We start from the raw sequence: 21,133 nt of genomic DNA, 5'->3' as shown, positions 1-21,133 counted from the left end.
AAACTGGCTATGACCTATGTTTAAGGCCACCAATACTTGGCAGTCTCAAGGCTTGGACCCCAGTTGCTCACTCCATCATGCCAGTTGAGGGGCCACTGCTTCAACTATGAAAGCACGGGGGCAGATTCTTTGCTGACTTGCCACTATGTGCACCTATCAGACTCCCAAGAAAGGGCATTCCTTCCAACTGTGAACACCAAACTGGCAGCTTAGAACTGTAGCAAAGGTTCTGCATATGATGTTGCTATTGAAACTTGGTTTTTAATCCCTGCAGAGAAGGGGTTGGCCTTTCTCAATCCCGCTGCATAAAAGCATCATAGCCCAAGGATCTGAGTTGTTTTCCTAGACTCCAGAGTTGGGCTCTACTAGATTGCTGTGAGGTGTTCCAGGGTAGCTGCTCCTGTCCCTTGAAAGTTTCCCAGGAAAAGCTGCTCAAGAGAGCCTGGCATGTGAAGTGTGTGGCCACTTGAACCTGTTTACACAATATTTTGACATCATCAAATTAAAAAAAATTTCATTGCTAACCTGAAGGGTATAAAATGATATATATTGTGCTTTTAATATCCATTCCCTTGGCTATTAATGGACTGAGTGTCTTTCCTTATGTTTATTGATCATTTTTGTTTCCTCCTCTGTGAAATTCTTGTTCAGTCTTTGCCTTTTTCTTATTAATTGGTAGAAGTTTACTGAAAACCAATCTTTCGTTTCTTATATGTGGTTCAAACCTTCTTGCCCATTGTTTCTCTTCTAACTTTATTTATGTTATCTGTGTTTGCAAAGAATTTACATTTTCACTCCTGATTTTTTCCAAGCTTTGATACCATATTTTCTTTCTTTCTTTTTAAATCTGATCTTATTTATTTGTTACTCTTAGAAAATCTTATTTTTGACTTGACTCAGACTAGCATAGAAGCTCTTAGAGAGAGTAGCCTCTGTCTCTTGGAAATGTTCCTGGCATTTCTCCTTGGTCTTCCATTCTCTTGATCAAAAGTTTAGCGTATTCTTCAACCTCTTCCTTCTTTTTATTAGTAAGCTGTTTCTTCAGAGCAGTGTGTAGAATGCATGGAGTAACAGGACATAGAATTTGGGCACTCTGGTTCTGGGTTTCTTAATTTCTTTGTGCAGTGATTTTCTAACAGCATCTTGATGGACATCATCTTTTTAGAGAGATTGAAAACTTTACAGATGCTTTTAGCCTTTTGGGGCCTAAGCAATGAGGCACAGCAGTATCCTTTCAGGAATTTCCTACTCTCCCTTTTAAAAAATAACCAAGTTAAGAACACTCAAATTACCATTTCCTTCTCCTATTCTCCTTGGTCTATCACAGGAAAACCCCCTACTCAGTAGCAGATGAACATGACCATGGATCAGGACACACTGGATCATAGGGAAACCTTGTTTGTCATTCCCACCACTGATTCAAGCCACATAACCCTTCCACTTTTCACTCAGAGCATCATCAGCAACTTCTGTGTCCATAGGCTTCTTAACAAAGGTATGAAGTTTTTGTTCATTGTCTATTTCAGTGAGTTTCTGGCGGCTAGTGACTGGGAAGAAGATACCTATCTTCATCCTGAAGGAGCTGCTTTTCCTCTGAGATGCCTTGTGAAAGAGGGAGCCAATCTTATATTTCTAAGTATGTGTTGGACATCTTTCAAAATGAAGTCGTCTTACCTTTCTCTTATGACCTCTCCTTCCAAACTTTTCTGTCTTGCATGATCCCAAACTACTGTTGTACATAATGACTTGAAACAAAGTCAATTTTGACTTATTTTCCCCCTTTTTTTTTTTTTTAACCTTTAGGCCCTTTCTAAAGACAATAAGTCAAAACACATTTGATGCCAAACAAACACACCACGATGTTACTCCTTTGGCTTTTTTTCAAAGTTGGTAGAGAAAATATTTTATTGTTATTTTTCTTGCAACATGTTCCCTGGGTTCTAAGTTCAGTTGGGGAAGAAAAATGCTTATGCAAATAAACTATCATGTGCCAGTTTTTAGTGAATGAAAGCTATACTGTAAAATGTTTCTATGATTACTTAATATGCGAATAAACTCCTGTATTTACCTTTCCAAAAGAAGGGGTTCTTGGCAAGCCTCCTTTCTTGACCTTTTAATAGAACAGTGTTGTGAGTATGAAGGTGCTCTGGAAAGGGCCAGCACTCGCTGTAGCTTTTTCTCCTGGCTCCCCGTTTTCCTATGTGGTTACCTCCAGTCCCATCTATGGGAATTTCTGTGAAAATTTACTATATGTTGCCTTTCTACATGAGGCATACAACCATCAAAATTTTACTTCTCAGTAGCCAACTAGGTAGAAGAAAAATCAGCTGTGATTGTAATTTTAATGCAGCAGAATTTACATTGTTTCCAGGCTGTCTGCCAATTTGTTATTTAGGAAAGTTAACCCAGATGCAGCTTAATCAGTTTGTCTTTTTATTTTAATCATAAAATATTCTCTTGTCAAGATCAGATGAAGGGTAATAATATCCCCTTAATGGTTTTGCACACCAGACAGGAGTCAGTCCCTAACTTCAGTGAATAGGAACCAGCTGGAGGTCCTAATGGGTCCTTCTCTGCACCCACCCATGGTCTAATGCAGTCACATTCTCTCCTCTCCCATCCAACCTGTTTCTGTTGGCTTCAGCAAATCCATCAGTAGCTGGGGTATGTGGCCTCTTGACCAAATAGCTTGGGAAGCAAAATCTGACCTCATTGTGATACGTCTTCCCCTGACCCATAAAAGTTTTCATTATATTAAAAGTGTCTTGGGATTTCCCTGGTGGCTCAGTGGTTTAGAATCTGCCTGCCAATGCAGGGGACATGGGTTTGAGCCCTGGTCCGGGAAGATCCCACATACCACGGAGCAGCTAAGCCCATGCACCACAACTACTGAGCCTACAATCTAGAGCCCATGAGCCACAACTACTGAGCCTGAGCCTAGAGCCCATGCTCCGCAACAAAGAGAAGCCACAACAATGAGAAGCCCACACACCTCAACGAAGAGTAGCCCCTGCTTGCTACAACTAGAGAAAGTCTGGGAGCAGCAACAAAGACGCAACACAGCCATAAATAAATAAATAAATTTACTTTAAAAAGAGTGTCTTGATGAATAGATTTGAATCTTACACTCTCACAGAACATTGGGATCACAACTTATGTTGCACAATTTACAAAGCTGGTTCCTGAAGCCATCACATTTTACGTTCTATCATGTTTCTGTCAGTTAAAATGTGTGTGTGCGTGTGTGTATGCAAAACACTAGAACATTGTGATATCATACTGGAATACCAGAAGTTTGTTGTGAGACAGGGTAATGTTGTGGCCCCTGCTCCCAGGTGTCCACCTAGAAATGAGACTGTAGCGGCATTGATAAGCCTAGTGTGTAATGCAAAAATCAAGAGACAGAATAGGTCCCAAACACGTTGATTATTTTCCCGTAAAAGAATAAAAGCTTCAGGGTCCATTTTATATCCTCTACCAAAATATAAATGCTACAACTCATTCCACGTTCCTTTCTTCACTAACAGTCCTCACACCCTTCCACCAGCCCCACCATAGCAGGTAATTATATGATGTGTGTGTCCTGGATCTGCTTGCTCTCACACCCCTTCCCTGCCCTCCCCCTGCTCTGCTCTGTGTCAAGAGGCAGCTCTGGTTCCCATGCTTTTCAGACTGGATTGTGGAGGGGGCAATAGAGAGGAATAAGCCAGGGTATCTCTCTTCCTCCTTCCCTGCCAGCAGCTTTATGAATCCAACTCTTGGCAGGTGGGCCAAACTATGGTTCCAGCTTCCACTAGTGCTGGGAACACTGCCTTTGCCTTTTATCCCGTCAGTTGTGGGCGAGGGTGGCTTCCTGCTGTTGTTAATCTTTGGGTTGCCCCAGTGTCCCTTGTTTGGTGTCTCAGCTCTTTCATCACCCACGGAATCAATTTTCTGCATTAAAGTCTCTTTAACTACTCAGGTGGTTTCTGTTTCCTGACTAGACTTTGATGATACACATAATTTCCTCAGTACATATGAAATAACCTTTCAGACTTTTTTTTTCTAAATCTCTATAAAGACTGAAAATGATTCAGTCACCCACAGAGGGCAAATCCAAAAATAAAACTGCCAAGGGGGAAGCCCAAGAATGTGCAACTTTTTAATTTACTCTGATACATCTGTCGACTTGCTCTATTTAGAATATATTTATTTAAATTAAATATTTCCTCATTAAAGATGATGTAGAAAATGAATCTCCACTTTAATAAATTTCAAGAAGTTGAAATATTGCTTTTTACCTATTCGTATCATTTCTCTGGTTAAACTTTACTGATGGTTAGATTTTTACTTTTACAAAGAGAATTATTTCAGTAGTTTGTGGAGAAGGAAAAATCAGCATATAACATTTTGCATTACTTTTCTCTGGTTAACTGCTACAAAATGTGAACCTAGTAACAGTAAAAGTAGCTTCCAAGGTTTCCCACTTAATTTCAAACTGAAGCAATGACTTAGAGTAGAGCCCTTTCATCTTTCTTCTATTTGACATTAAATATTGACTTTCAGTAAATTGCATCTTGACATTATTCCTCTGTTTTTCAGTGTAAGATGACAGACATTTTTATAAAATAAGAAATAATATTTGTTGTGTATATGTGTGTGTGTTTGTCTGTGCACATCTGTGTGTCACACTTTCTGCTTGTTGCTGTATATTCCCCCTGAAAAAAATGGTGAGAGTTCCAAGGAAAAAAAGGCACTGATAAGGAAGAGTTAGATATGACATTGTAATAAAAATAGTTAGAATCTGAAATACCTTTTGTAACCATTTAAATGGCTTCCATTCTCCCTTTTCCTTTATTTCTAAAACAAAAACTCTAAGCCTAGTTTTTTTTTTTGTTGTTTTTTTAAACATCTTTATTAGAGTATAACTGCTTTACAAGGGTGTGTTAGTTTCTGCTTTATAACAAAGTGAATCAGCTATACATATACATATATCCCCATATCTCCTCCCTCTTGTGTCTCCCTCCCGCCCACCCTCCCTATCCCACCCCTCCAGGCTGTCACAAAACACCTAGCTGATCTCCCCGTGCTATGCGGCTGCTTCCCACTAGCTATTTTACATTTGATAGTGTGTATATGTCCATGCCACTCTCTCACTTCGTCCCAGCTTACCCTTCCCCCTCCCCGTGTCCTGAAGTCCATTCTCTAGTAGGTCTGCATCTTTATTCCTGTCTTGCCCCTAGGTTCTTCATGACCTTTTTTTTTTTTTTTTAGATTCCATATATATGTGTTAGCATAAGGTATTTCTTTTTCTTTTTCTGACTTTCTTCACTCTGAATGACAGAGTGACAAATAACTCAATTTCATTTCTTTTTATGGCTGAGAAGATGTGGCACATATAGACAATGGAATAAGCCTAGTTTTTAATTGCCACATTGCTTTTATCAATGTTGAAAGCACATGCCAGGTACCAAATGCCTGCCGTGGGCTGTATGTTTTACTTGCCTGGTTCTAATCATTATTAGCAAGTTAGACATTTTTACTCTCATTTTACAGATGGAAAAACTGAGACTCAGATGTAAATTAATCACTCAGCATACAGAATTTAGGCAGGAAATTCAGGATTCAAGACAATGTAGTACTCTTTTATTTCACTGAATTACTTCTCTGTGAAAGAAGGAAAGCAAACTAAAAACATTTCTGAGCCATTTATTTATGCATAGGACTCTGTTAGGATTTTTTGAAAACTTTAAAGTTGAAAATATTGACTCTACTCAACAGAGCTTACAATTTAATTTGAGAAATAAAGTGTCCCAGATCATGAACAGTAACAGAATAAATGGCAATCCAGACTATGACCATGAGAGTGTCAGAATAGTGTGGATAAAAAAAAAAAACCTCTGGAGTATTAGGGTCATGTTAATCAGGGGTGTTTTCTTTGAAGGATTAAATTATGAAAGGTTCAAAAGATAACAGAAGATGCAAAGTATTGAAAGAGAGAGGGAGAGGATTGGTTTGATTGAACCAAGTTAATAAATAATGAGTAAAAGAAATAGGAAACAAAATAGATAAGTTTTAAAAACTAATCTGACTTCACCAGGGCAATTAGGTAAGAAAAAGACATAAAAGACATCCAGATTGAAAAGAATAAAATAGGAATAAACTTAACAAAAGAAGTACAAAAGTTGCACTCTGAAAACTATAAAACATTTTTGAAAGAAATTTAAGAATACTTGAATAATTGGAAAGACATCCCATATTCATGGATCAGAAGACAATATTGTTAAAATAGCACTATCCCTGAAATTGATCTACAAACTCAGTGTAATCCCTACTGAAATCTAGCTGGCATCTTTGCAGAAATTGACAAGCTGGCCCTAAAATTCATATGGAAATTCAAGGGATCTAGAACAAGCAATAAAAAAAAAAAAATCTTGGTAAAGGAGAATAAGGTTGAAGGATTCACATTTACTGATTTCAAAAGTATTACAAAGCTATAGTAGTCAAGACTGTGTGGTACTGCCACAAGGATAGACATATAGATCAATGGAACAGAACTGATAGTCCAGAAATAAACTCTCATGTTTATAAACAATTGATTTTTGACAGGGTACGAAGACAATTCAATGAGGAAAGAATATTCATTCAACAAATGGTGCTGGGACAACTGGTCACACAGACCACATGGTTCTCTATTGTCTTTCTCTTGGCCCAGTTTACACATTTCTCATACCTGCTTTGTGTCTGTAAGCATTTGATTTTTCAACCTTGATCAAGTCCAACCATTCACCCAGTGCTTGAATTCTGCCTACCATTTCCCCGAAAAGAGGTTCTAGCATATGCTTGAGTATGTCTTATGGCAGGGATCTCCCTTACATTGAGCTCCATTACTTAAACCAGTAGTTCTGGGCTTCCCTGGTGGCGCAGGGGTTGAGAGTCCGCCTGCCGATGCAGGGGACACGGGTTCGTGCCCCGGTCCAGGAAGATCCCACATGCCACGGAGCAGCTGGGCCCGTGAGCCATGGCAGCTGAGCCTGTGCGTCTGGAGCCTGTGCGTCCGGAGCCTGTGCTCCGCAAAGGGAGAGGCCATGGCAGCGAGAGGCCCGTGTACTGCAAAAAAAAAAAAAAAAAAAATCAGTAGTTCTTTACAGGGAGAATTTTTAAGTGATGTGATCATTTTTATTTTTCATAGCAAATAGAGGATGATGTTATTTAGAGGGTGTGGGTGGACAGAGATGGTAAATGTCCCACTATGCATGTGTCAGTTTTACACAGTAGAGAGTTAATGGTACATGACTTTCAAATTTTTGAAATTTGAAATTAATACTTGTGTAGGGGGAAAATCGTTTACAATTATTTGAGAGACTAGAAAATAATTTTACATATTACAACAAAGTTTCTTCCTTACAGTTATAAACTCAAATTTCCAGGAATGCAGTACTGTTTATATCAAGGGAATATTGCACTATGTTTTCTGAGTGATATTCGCCATTTCAGAAAATCACATCAAGAAAACAGTGCCACTCATTATAATTGAGTCATCTATATAACTTACCAGTGTCAGTTGGCCCACATAGCTGCCACATGCAAATATATAACAAAGGAAACCTGAGACTCCTTTTAACAGACTTAGAATTAAAAATTGTTAAATTAGTGAAGATACACAAGATACAGGGATCTTGTTGAATTTTATTAATAAAGATTGTTTTTATATTTTATGTTATTGCCATCACATACATTTAAAAAATTTTGTGAATAACAATGATAAATCTAGATTATAAAAGTTACATATTGGAATTATTTATTTTGAGGATTGTCTGTTTTTGCCAGTGTACATAGATTCTCTGTCATAGATTTTCACTGGTTTCTTGTATTACTGCTTCTTTTTGCAGTGCACCCTCCATCCCCCATAGCTTAGCAAAGGATATGATCTCCTGGGTCTTTCTAAGTGCCAGAGACTGATAGCGAGCCTCAACATGTGGAGGAATTCAAGGCAGGAGATATGTTTTCAGAGATACTTTGTCACTATCCCATCATAACACTGGGAATTATTTTGACATTGCGCTCATAAATAAGGCTTATCTTGTTCGTGCTAATATCATACTTCATCATTTTCTCTGTTTCCAAAGTCTGTAATTTGTCTTGGCATGTTATCCTTATTTCAATTAAGATTATTTCCCTCTTTTTCTTATAGACAAATAAGTCTGGTCTGTTAGGACTTATTTTTAGTTTAGTGGCCATCGGTATCTCCACTCTTTTATCTTCTGAATTTCTTGTGATGATGGGTTTCTGATCATGTTACTCTGCTACTCAAAGACCTCCTATATATATACTGAATGTATATGTATATATATGTATATATAATGTACATACTGCATATAATATATAATACATTTATATATAAATGTATATATTATACCTCTTACTCTTCCTCATTTTTTCCCTGAATTAAGTCCAAATCCCTTATTATTTCACTCATGACTTTCTTGATTCTGATCTCCCAGTATCATTTGCATCAATCTCCTATGCACAGGCTTTGCTTATGCCACGTGGGTGGTTTGCAATTCCCTGAATCCATTCATAGATTTCCAGATCTTCACACTTTTGTTCAGGCAATTCCATTTGCCTGGAATGGCCTCTTCATGTCTGTGGGCATCTTTGCTACCCTTCAAATGCACATTCAATTGTTGTTCCTTCTGAACTTTTGCTTGAGCCCCAATCTGATTAACATCTCCCTCCACTGAGTTCTGAAGCCCCTTTTTACTTTTACAGGACTTAGATGACATCACATATATACTGCATATTTTTAATTTCCTTTACAAAATCCAAGTTCCTTGGTGAAGCAACAGGGCATAGAATTAAGAATGTGAATTAAGAATGTGAGACAGACCTACAGGGTCCAAATCCAGATTCGACCCCTTATTAGCTTATGTGGCTTTGATAATACTAGTACCGTGCCTCTAGGGTGTGTTACGTACTTATTTTTATTCTGATGATTTGATATGTGGGACCTTACTGGCACTGGAGACTTACCTTACTCCCAGGGCTAGCCAGTTCTGAGAGATAGTAAATGACTAGTCTGTGAGTATGGCTCTTACATGCAAACTACCCAATCCAAAGCCTACACCCTCTCCTACCTCCTCTATCAGGCTCTTACACTGCAAGCCAATACCTCCCTGCCTCAGTCACCCCAAGGCCAGGCATCAGGCAACTTGGGACAGCCCCTACACCCCAGAACTACCTGAAATCATTCCAACTAGCCAATCTTAAACCTTTTTATCATGCCTTGCTTGTTCCTCCCAATGGAAACCACAATAAAAGCTCTTCCCCACATTTTCCTTCTACTCTTTTTATATTCTGATTGATCCTGGTGCTTCTTTGTGTGGCCCTGCACAGTGTGACGAGTCCCCCTCTCTTGGGAACTGTGAGTAACAAACTATCTTTTCAATGGCAGTCATCTCCTGGTCTGTTGGCCTCATCATACCTGAATAATAATAAAACCTGAATATTAAAACATAGGGGGGCTTCCCTGGTGGCGCAGTGGTTGAGTCCGCCTGCCGATGCAGGGGACGCAGGTTCGTGCCCCGGTCCGGGAAGATCCCACATGCCACGGAGCGGCTGGGCCCGTGAGCCATGGCCGCTGAGCCTGCGCGTCCGGAGCCTGTGCTCCGCAACAGGAGAGGCCACAACAGTGAGAGGCCCACGTACCGCAAGAAAAAAACATAGGGAATGTTGGGAGGGCCAAGCAAGTTGATATTTGTAAATCACATAGATCATTGTCGGACACATAGTTGGTGCTATTTGAGCATCAGCTGCTATTGAGAGAAGTGATGGTGTATAGAGCATCTTTGTGTTCTCCCACAGTGTCTTGCACATAGTAAATTCTCAATAAATGACTGACAAATGAATGCAGTTGTTCTTCTGCTGTCATCTCTACAAAGTCTTCATTAATGAAAAGCAGGAGCAAGTTCATGAATGGATTATAAAACAGAATAATTAAGAGGAAAATAAGACTATAACTGAAGGAAAACATTAGCATTGATAATTTAAAGGGGAGTTTGAAAGGAAGCAAGGGAGCTGAAGAAAGCTGAAATCAGAGAAGTAGACTGCTATGAAGAGAAGAGATAAGGGCTCATGGGAAATAGGAGCTAAGGGATATGGAACATCAGAGAGGGATCCAAAAGAGGAAACTCAACAAGCAGGAAAATTAAATCCAAAGTTATTATTGTTGCAACTTAATTACAAACTCCCTACTTAGGGTGTTCAGGTATAACTTGCCCATCTTCAGACTTTGATACTGACAAAAATGGGGGAATGAAGAGTAGAGCTATTCAGTGCATGTGCTTGGGGCCAAAGTGAGAACTGTGTGAAATGATTCCATTTTCACTACATGAATTTTCACTTTTGAAAAATTAGACTTTTGCAGAAACTATGAATTTGATGAGAACTAAAATTGTGTCATTTCTACCACAGAACAGTAGGTTGTCATAGCACAGAAAATAAATACAAGTGGCAAAATTCCACATCAGTAATACATCCAGAACTCACTAATATTGCCTCTGGCAAAAAATTTACTGAGCTATATAATGGTTAAAGGAAAAAGAACTCTTGAGGGAAAATGACAGACTTTCACCTGTGAGAAGTCACCTGTCATGGCAGAGGGAAAGAAAAACTTAGAAACTTCCAGAAAAAAAATGCAAGTTGATTTTGTTAGGCGTATATCACATTTTTCTCACCAATGGTGAGAATTTTTTCTCACAGTTCTAGAAGAGAAAGCAAAGCTGAACTCAGCCAAAGTGTCCTGTATGAAAAAAAAAAAACACAAAAAAAAAACTGTGTCCATAAGCTTGGAAAAGCACAACGTTTCATTTTCAGTTTTTTTTTAGGAAATATGACAAATACAAAAACAGAACAGATGTTATGTCTCTAAGCAACATCATCTTTGACACATCTTGAAACTTTGTGAAACCTGCTCTACTTTATTTCTAACTTTTATATCATAAATGGAGGAGGACGAAAATGTTTGGTTTTCATGTTCCCGTGAGCTGTTAGTTAATTCTTTGCTCTTTTTCTACCACACCACAAGCATATACTTGCGCTTAAGCTTTCTCAATCTATAATCAAAGGGTCGTTTAAGTGCAGTTACTCATTTAATTTAATTAAGTGCAGTTATTTAATTTAACTGTGTAGCATAATTATTATTTATAGATTGTGAAGAAATACCTAAAGAAAACTATGCCAGTGCTAAGCATATTCTGGTATGCTATAAATGTATTATCGTGTCACCTCTGTAACCCTTTAGGCAAAATTACTGTTTATTTTCAAAAATAAATTTATGAATCACCAAAAGAAAATATACACAGAAAATTTGAGTCCTTTACCTGGCACAACAAATCAATGCTACAGTCAACAGCTTTGTTCTTTATTTATTAAGATCTAACATACGATGGTGAAATTATTAGACAAAGTAATGAGTCTCTATCAATCTGTCTTTAATTTTATAAAACCCAGCTTTACTCTGTCAACCTTGTCAATGCTACTGAATATTAATGGGAGTAAAGTTAATTGCTGGGTGGAGAAAGGTCTTACTCAAAGTGAAAAGGAAGCACCTTGTTGAAATCTGTCATTTTTGACAAGCCATAATTTATTTCTATTTAGTGATATGTACCGACAGGTTTCAAACCTCACTCTTATCTTTACCACAAATCTAATTATTTTCATTCGGGATATTGTTGGATCCTAAGCCTTTGACCACTTTCATCATTTAGAAATAAATTATTTCATGAAAGGTAGTAACGCATTGTTAGTAGAAGGAATTTTGTCTAGAGTATAGGGAAGCAACTTCCTTCTGCAACCTCTAGAAGACATATAAATGTATTTATTTTATTTCAGTAACCAAGGAGAGGAAAGTAATGACTTTCATAACAAGAAAGGGTTATATGTGAACATAATAATGCTAGCATAGCTACATGCTAGTTAAACAATTTCATTCAGAGAAAATGAATGATGAATAATCACTTAAGGTTCATCCTGATTAGTTTGTCACCTGATTGGAAACACAACATTCGGTTGTGTTAAGAATCTTAAGAAGTTTCCATTAACTTTAAACAGTTATAACTTTAAAACAATACATATTTTACTTTAAATCAGTAGCCTGTCAAAAGTAATACCATTCTTCACTCAGTAGAGTTTAGGAAATAAATTAACCTTGAAAATAAGCAGTGGCCAGCTTATAAAGTTCTTATTTGAAAGGACCAAATTAAAATAAGGTGGTAAGATGAAAATGCATTTAATATTGTCCATTTCCCTTTCATATATCTTTGCAGTTGCTTCTTTATGAGAATCTGCATTTATTGTTGGAAACTTTGAATTACATATTGTTAGCTGAAGGTTCATTGTGGTCCTTACACAAATAATAAAGAAAACACTAGAAAGAAGAGAAACAGCTAAGAGGAAAAGGGGTAGCTCAGTGGGGTCAACACAGGATTTTGTTTTTAGAAATTAGACTTTGTGGCCTGATGATTTTGGTAATGATTTAATAAATGAAATCCACCTGTCCTCATGACCGGGCCTCTGATAGTTGGCTGTAGATTCTTCATTATATTTGTCATCTACATCTAGTAACAATTCAGGAACCTGCTCTTTTCCCTTGGCTAAATGTAAGTGCCACATGTGACTGGCCAGCAGATTGGGTGGCGTTTATGTTGTGGTTCTTAGTCATCCCAATTTTTCTCCACCACATCCCAGTCACAATGGGGAAAAATGAAAAGCAGCTGCTAACAGCCTCGCAACAGTTCTGTAATTACTTTCCTGGGCTGGCATTATATGATTTGACAATGGCCTGGGGATGTAACAAATAAGAAAAACCTTGTCATTCAATTTAAAAGGCTTCCTACCAGGCCAACACACTCCCCACTTCATCAGAATGACAGTACCCCACTCTGACACAGCCAGCGTGTTTAGTGCTGAGCGATGTAACTGCAGCCAGGTGGTGCCAAGCACAAACACCAACCTAAATAAATAGGTTGGTGCTTTCCTATTGACACTGCCATTGAATTCAAAGAGGAACCCTAACTTAGGCCAGAGATTCACATCTCAGGTCCAAAAAGCACCAACCTATTTATTCCAAGAAAAAATGCTAATATATTGGAGCATTTTAGTTAAAAGCAAAGATTTTTGCCAGAGATTTCAAGTTTCCTTGATGCTAACACATGCCATTTTCATAGCTTTGCACAATCAAGTTTCATCCTACCTTTCTGAGACAATATTAGGTACTGGCTCAATTGGTCATGGTGGAATACATATAAAAATCAACCCCAATTATCAGTGCGATAAAACTATAAAGATTTTAGCCATCATTCACGTCGCTGTCCAGTGAAGAGTTTGGTGAATGGTCTTCCACCTTGTGATTCAGAGACTCAGCCTCCTTTCATCCGGTGATTCCATCATGTTCTAGGGCATCTGAATCCTCCACTGCATCCTCTCCTTCCGACTAGGGGACAAGGGAGAAGAAAATCACAAGGGAAACGTAAGGACTCAGCCTGGAAAGCGCAATCCTATTCTGTTGAATTTCTACCGTATTCTACTGTCCAGAACTACACTCATAACCTCCCTAAGACTCCCAGGGCTGAGAAGTGGAGTCCAGCTGTATACCAAGGAAGAGATAGTGTCACCCCTGCCATGCTGCATTGCACAATAAGGTGAAGGACCATTAATCATTGCAGCTTACAACCACTTTAAAGTAACCTATCCAAGACCAATAAATTGTTATGCCGCTTAGCATTACTGTGAAGCTCTTCTCCACTAGTGTCAGTGATGAGGTATATTTCTTGAAGGCAGTTTTTGGTGTTACACTAGTCATAATTATACCTTAATTGGTGAGATCACTAGAGGAAAAAGAAAAATTCTTTTTGCCTTCAGAAGCTATTGGTCTAGCCTTAAAAGTTAAAGCATTCATTCACTCAACAAGTATTCAGTGTTCTTGGTGCTTGAAATGCATCAGTGACCAAACAGACAAATTTTCTGTCCTCACGAACCTAATATTGTAAAGGAAGGAAATGATAAACAATAAACGTAAGAAATATTGTATAAATAGATGGTAGTACAAAGTAATGAATACTTGGGGTGTGGATGGAGGTTGGGATATGCCTCATTGAGAAGGTAATAATTACTCAGACTTGAAGGAGTGAGGAATTAGAAATGCAAGTATCTGGAGAAGAGGCATTTTAAGCAGAAGGAAAAGTAGTTGCAAGGGCCCGAAGGCAAGGGCAAACCTGACACATTTGATGAATGTTAAGAGGGCAGTATGGCTGGTGTGAAGTTAGTGACAGAGAAAATAGAATGAGGTTCAAGTTTTCAAGAGGCCAATTCACATAGGGCTTTATGGGCCACTGTAAAGACATTGGCTTTTACCCTGCATGAGGTGAGGAGGCATTGGAGGATTTTGAGCAGAAGAGACATGTTATATTACTTAAATTCTAACAACTTTACTCTGGCTGCTATGTTGTCAATAAATTGTAGGAGGACAAGGGTAGAAGTGGGCCAGTTGGAAGAACATAAAAGTAATAATTTAGGTGAGAGATGATAGTGCATTTATAAGGATATATCAGTGGAGATGGAGAAAGTGGTAGAATTCTGATTATATCTTTTTTTCTTTCTTTTCTTTTTTTTTTGGCCAGGCTGCACGGCATGTGGCATCTTAGTTCCCTGCCGTGGAAGCACAGAATCTTAACCACTAGACCACCAGGGAAGTCCTGATTCTGATTATATCTTGAATGTACTTTATATTTTGAACAGCAAATCTTTGTGGATTCCATATGGGGTGTGAGAAGAAGGAAGAAGTCAAGAAAGACTAAGATTTTTGGCACAAATGACTGAAAGAATGGAGTTGCCATCATCAGAGGTGGAGATGCTAAAAGCAGAGCAGGTTTGGTGGCAGGATGACTTCAGCTTTGGATGTGGTGAGTTCGAAATGTCTATTACACACTCAAGCATATTGAATTGGCAGTTAGTAATGTAGTCTGAAGTACAGGAGAGGGCTCTGGACCAGTGATATATATTTTGGAGCATTTAAGGCCAAGAGATTGGATGAGATGCCAAAAGTGTGTGCGTGTGCGTGTGCGTGTGCGTGTGCGTGTGTGTGTGTGTGTGTGTGTGTGTATGAAAAGAGATCCAAGGATGCTTTAGTATGCTCAAATATTAAGAAGTTGAAGAAGAATCACCAAAAAAGATGAGTAGAAGGAGCAACTAGTGAAGTGAAAGGAAATTGAGAAGAGTGTAGTGTCCTGGAAGGCAAGTGTGTCTACAAGACAAGAGTAGTCAACTGTGTCAAATGCTGTTGATCGGTCAAGAAAGATGAAGATTGAGACTTGAACGTTGGATTTAGCAATGTGGAAGCTATTGATAACCATGACCAGAACACTTTGAGTGGAGTGGTGGGGTGAGAGTCAGATTGGAGTGTGCAGGAGAGGACTTGGTGAAGGGAATATAGATGTCTTTCAAGGGGACAAAGGGGAAGAAAGGGAACAAAACCATTTGTGCAGGATCTGTCAGATAAAATAGACTCAAGAGTTCTTTTGAGATGTGCAAAATAATGGTATCTTTATGCATGTTGATGGGAATTATACAGTTGAGAGTGAAAATAGGAAAGTCAGGGAGGGGGGATTTGCTGAAGTATAGGATTTAGGGTACAAAGTTACGGATAGGCTTTAGATAAGAGCATAGATAATATATATCTGGTAACAGTCAGGAATCCAAAAATGTTGGGGAAGATGTAGGAAAATCTTTGGAAATTCTCAGCAAAGTAGGAAGAAGAAACGATAGCACCAAAGAATAATCAAACAAAACTCAACACTATTGAAGAGTTCTAAATGAGATACTTCTAATACTTCAAATTTATGTAGGCTATTTTGGGAAAGACACCTTTCGAATTGATTAATATGGTGTAGCATCTGCACCATGAATATTTATGACCCAGGTCTCATGAATTCCATTTTCATGATTATCCTCATTTTTTCCATAGTACATGTGCTCCATTTCATTCAGGAGTGTCTTAACTGGGCTGTTGTAGATTGAATTGTGTCTCCCAGGAAGATTTGTTGAAGTTCTAACCCTTGGTACCTGTGAATATGATCATGTTTGGAAATGGGGTCTTTGCAGATGTATGGATGAAGTTATACTGGGTTAGAGCCTTAAATCCAATAACTAGTATCCCTATAAGGAGAAAGAGATTTGGACAGACACAGACATGCAGAGCAAAGACAACCATATGAAGACAAAAGCAGAAATTGGACTGATGTAGCTGAAAATCAAGGAACAACGAGAATTGCCAACTATGAGAAGCTAGGAAGAGGCAAGGAAGGATTATTCCCTGGAGTCTTCAGAGGGAGCATGGCCCTGATAATATCTTGATTTCAGACTTCTAGCTTCCAGAACTGTGAGAGAATACATTTCTATTGTTTTAAGTCACCCAGTTTGTGGTAATTTGTTACAGCAGCCCTAGGAAACTACATCAACCATGATCATTTCAGCCTCCATAATTTTGCTGTGCTCTTTCGCTCACATGAAGTGCCTTCTCCTGTCCTCAATTTAATTCTTATGTATTTCCACGCATTAATTAAAATTATATATTGCAACCGTTTATGCTAAATGGTCTGTAACCAAAAATTGAGATCTGTAACAAAGGTGAGATGGAAAAGTTGAAAATAAAACAATATCTAGTATTTGCTATCAAAATAATTTCAGGAGCTCACCCCAATCAAATTCTGAGTGTATCTGCCTTAGAGAAAATCCAACAAAGTTTTAGCATTTGAAGAATAGAGAAAACTCACTTAGGAAGAGTGAGTTTTAGGAAGAAACCAATTATATTGTAGATGTCAGTCATTGCCCTCATTCCCAGTCTATGCGCCTTCCTAAGGAGATCTCCACCCATGACCCCTGCTGAGAGGATCGCCATAGAATATCAGAAGTACTTCAATAAGCTTGACCCACTGGCCCGAGATTACTGATCCAAGATGGATGAATCAGACTCTTTCTTTTGAGAATTGCAAAATGAGCACTAAATGACTAAGTCTGTTGTGGAAGAAGAGCTGTAATGTCTGTAAAGACAAATAAAAGTCAGTTCATGCCAAACCAAAGCCATGTGGCCTTTTGTGGGAGTAGAGAGACCATGGGCAAACAAAGCTGGTTTATAAGAGGAAGAAGAATAATAAGATAAGGGGAGAAGCAGAGACCCACTGGCATGAACCCGCTTTAAAGCCAAGGTGGATAGCCTTGTCCTGACCTTTTGGATCCCATCCTATGAATCCTGGTGTTATTGTTTCCCATTCTTGAATTCTCGTGAGATTGTCTATCAATCCTGAAACCAAACTTCTCTATTGATCCCCCTTCAAATAAAACACCTACGCATTCTTGCAGAGAATAGGCTGGCATGCTGTATTTTATGAGGGATATGTGTTTCTGGAAGCAGACATGGAGCTGAATTAGGACTATTGGGGGATGAAGATAGGTAACCCCAATCTTGAACAAAGGCAATAATCCTTTCTCTTAAAATGATCAGAAATCATGATATTTTTACATCCATTGTTTTAGCCACCATTGCACACAATTATCGGTCAGGGCTACTAGGTCTCTATGCTCTTAGGATGCCATAATGTTATGGTGCCACTTATAATAACAAGGATATTGTGAATCCCCATTAATAATATGCTGACTGCTTTCTAATCTTTACCTTCCTTTATAGATCATTTAGTAGTCCTAGACCACTGGTAAGGTGGCTTAAACAACTGTAAAATTTGCATTTTGAAATCCATCATGATTCTCTTGTTTTGTTTATTTGGGACAGGTTCAACCCTGTCTCTTGCACCACTGTAGTCAGGCATATGTGTCAAAATTGTTCCCCAGAGCAGAAACTAAATGGTGGAAAAGGGTCCACTGTGGAATAAGGAATGCATGATTTGAAGGTAGAACTTTGGGCCATGGGGGAAGGAAGAAGTCAGCAAATCCTGTTCTCAAAAGCCAAATGTAAAACGGTACAAAATTGTCAAAGCAAATCCCCCAAGCATTTCTGAGCTTTAGAAATCAACGAAAGGCAAACAGTAAAGAGAGAACCATTTATTTATGAAAAGCTGCTAGAATTTAGGTAAAAACAGTGGGAGGCAGCGGCCTTCTTGCCTGAGGCTGCTTCCATCTCTCCTCCACCCCAGCTCAGTTGGCACACCAGTTAGACCAGGATAAGGCTGTCTGTGAAACCAGCAGCTTTGCTGCCAGAGGGAATGGAATTGGTCTGTAGCTGAAAGCAAAATCCCATGGCTGACAGGTGTTTTCAGTAAGAGCAGCAAACTTGGTAAGAAATGAATAGGCAAGCCTGCAGCTTTGCTAGCTTGAGAGTGCGGTCCTGCTTGTGATGGGTGGCAGGCTTACAGACTAGCCAGAAATTTGACAGGGAGATCCTGGAAGTGAGAGAGCTGTAGCAGGGCTATGTACATTCTCCACACATCCCCGACTGACTGGGGACTTTGTGAACACACAGAGGGACTCCAGAGAGCTGAGAGGAAAATAAAATCTGGAACAGACAAGAAAAAGTTGTCTGAACTTTGAATGTCTTCTTCAAATCACACACAGTTCCATTGGCAGAAGATAAGTTTTATGAGCACAAGGTGTTTGAGCACAATCTCTGACCACTAAGCTATGGCTTATTGGCTGGCCACTGAGCAATTCAGAGTGACCCCTAGGAAGCCAGGGTAACAAATAGAAATAAGAATTTAAAAAATCTTAGCAGAGACATTTGTGGTGGCACATTACAGAGGAGACAGCTTCTACAGCATAAGTTCAACGAAGCAATGTATAAAGAGAGAGAGAGACAGAAAGGAAGTAGGGGGAGAGAGAGAAAGAAGGAGAGGGAGGGAAGGGGGAAAGAGAGAGAAAGAGAGAGAGAGAGAGAAGAACTCAATGAAGAAAATCAGGAAAACCAGGATCCAGAGCTACTACAATATACTACCTAAAATATCCAATGTTTAACAAAAAAACGTATGAGACATGCAAAAAAGCAGGTAAATGTGACACATACCCGGGGGAGAGGGGGGGAACACTAAATAGAAACTGACTTTGAGTGGACTTTACAGTATTTTGGATCTACCAGATACAGACTTCAAAGCAGCTGTTAGTAATACATTCAAAGATTGAAGGAAACCATGTACATGTAATATAAATATAAACGGTTAAAAGAAAATATGATGACAGTGATAAACCAGGAATCTCAATAAAGAAACAGACTATAAAAAAGAAACAAGTGGAAATTCTAGAGATGAAAAGTAAAATAACAAAAATAGAAAATTCACTAAAGGGGTTCAATAGCAGATGACAGGAGAAATAATCAGAAAACATGAAGACAGACCAATAGAAAAATCAAATAAACACATTTTTTGAAAGAAGAGAAAAATTATTCATTATGTACAGGAGAAACAATATGACTAATAATTAATTTCTCACCAGAAGCAATAGAGGCCAGAAGATAATGGAATGGTATAATCCAAGTGCTGAAAGAAATGGAAAACTACTGTCAACCTATATAATTCTATATCCAGAAATGCTCTAAAATTGATTCTGGTGATGGCTGCACAACTCTCTGACTATACTAAAAAAAACATTGAAATGTATACTTTAAATGGGTAAATTATGTGGTCTATAAATTATATCACAATAAAGCTGTTAAAAACAGACACAGAAAATTCTATCTACAGCAAAATTATCCTTCAAAAATGAAGGCAAAATAAAGATAATTCCTCAAAAATGTATACTGGAAGAATTCATTACTAGCGGATCTTCCTGACAAGATACACTAAATTTAGTTCTTTGGGCTGAAAGGAAATGTCACCTGAGAGTAACATGAATCCACAGGAAGAAAAAATACCATCAGAAATGGTAAATATGTGGGTAAATATAGGACCATGAAAAAAATTTTTCCTTTTTTTTTCAATTATTTCTTTAAAAGACGTAAGATTATATATAAAACAGAATGAAAGATGCCAGAGACACTCAATTTAAAAGAGTACAATAGAGCATTCATTGACAGAAAGCAATGGAAACAGGGTGTGCTATACCCATTGCCTGAAAGCTTACATGGCAGTTTGCCTTAAAGTGCTTGTTGGGCTTCCCTGGTGGCACAGTGGTTGAGAGTCTGCCTGCCGATGCAGGGGACGCGGGTTCATGCCCCGGTCCAGGAGGATCCCACATGCCGCGGAGCAGCTGGGCCCATGAGCCATGGCCGCTGAGCCTGCGCGTCCGGAGCCTCTGCTCCGCAATGGGAAAGGCCACAGCAGTGAGAGGCCTGCGTACCACAAAAAAAAAAAAAAAAAAAGTGCTTGTTAACTGAGAGAAAACCACACTCAGCAAATGAAAACACATACTATAAATTTTTATGTATATATCTATTTTATTTTATTTTATACAGCAGATTCTTATTAGTTATCCATCTTATACACATCAGTGTATACATGCCAATCCCAATCTCCCAATTCATCACACCACCACCACCCCCACCTCTTTCCCCCCTTGGTGTCCATATGTTTGTTCTCTACATCTGTGTCTCTATTGCTGCCCTGCAAACCGGTTCATCTGTACCATTTTTCTAGGTTCCACATATATGCGTTAATATACGATATTTGTTTTTCTCTTTCTGACTTACTTCACTCTGTATGACAGTCTCTAGATCCATTCACGTCTCTACAAATGACCCAGTTTATCTATTTGATGTGTATATAATTGTTTTATATGGTTGGCCCTCCATATCCACGGGTTCCACATCCTCGGGTTCAAGCAACCACAGACCAAAAATATTCGAGAAAAAATTTTATAAAATTCCAAAAAGCAAAACTTGAATTTGTGGGCAACTATTTATATAACTAACATTGTAGTTACAAACTATTTACATAGCATTTACATTGTATTAGGTATTAAAAGTAATCTAGAGATGATTTAATGTGTACAGGGGGATGTACTTAGGTTATATACGAATACTAGGCCATTTTATATAAGGGACTTGAGCATCCTTGGAATTTGGTATCCGCAGGAGTCCTGGAACCAATCCCACACAGATACCAAGGACGACTGTATTCCAGCTTTGGGAATTGGACTATCTGATTGATTTATCACCGGC

The 21,133-nt window shown here is 38.6% G+C and overlaps 1 pseudogene; it reads right to left on the bottom strand.

The window, feature by feature from the left end:
• Positions 1 to 916: 916 nt before the first annotated feature.
• On the bottom strand, positions 917 to 1,572 carry LOC115851997 (small ribosomal subunit protein eS6-like; annotated as a pseudogene).
• Positions 1,573 to 21,133: the final 19,561 nt, after the last annotated feature.

This window comes from Globicephala melas, chromosome 2 (genome assembly GCF_963455315.2).
Source record: "Globicephala melas chromosome 2, mGloMel1.2, whole genome shotgun sequence".
Classification (NCBI taxonomy): domain Eukaryota; kingdom Metazoa; phylum Chordata; class Mammalia; order Artiodactyla; family Delphinidae; genus Globicephala; species Globicephala melas.
This window is presented reverse-complemented; position numbering and strand designations above follow the sequence as displayed.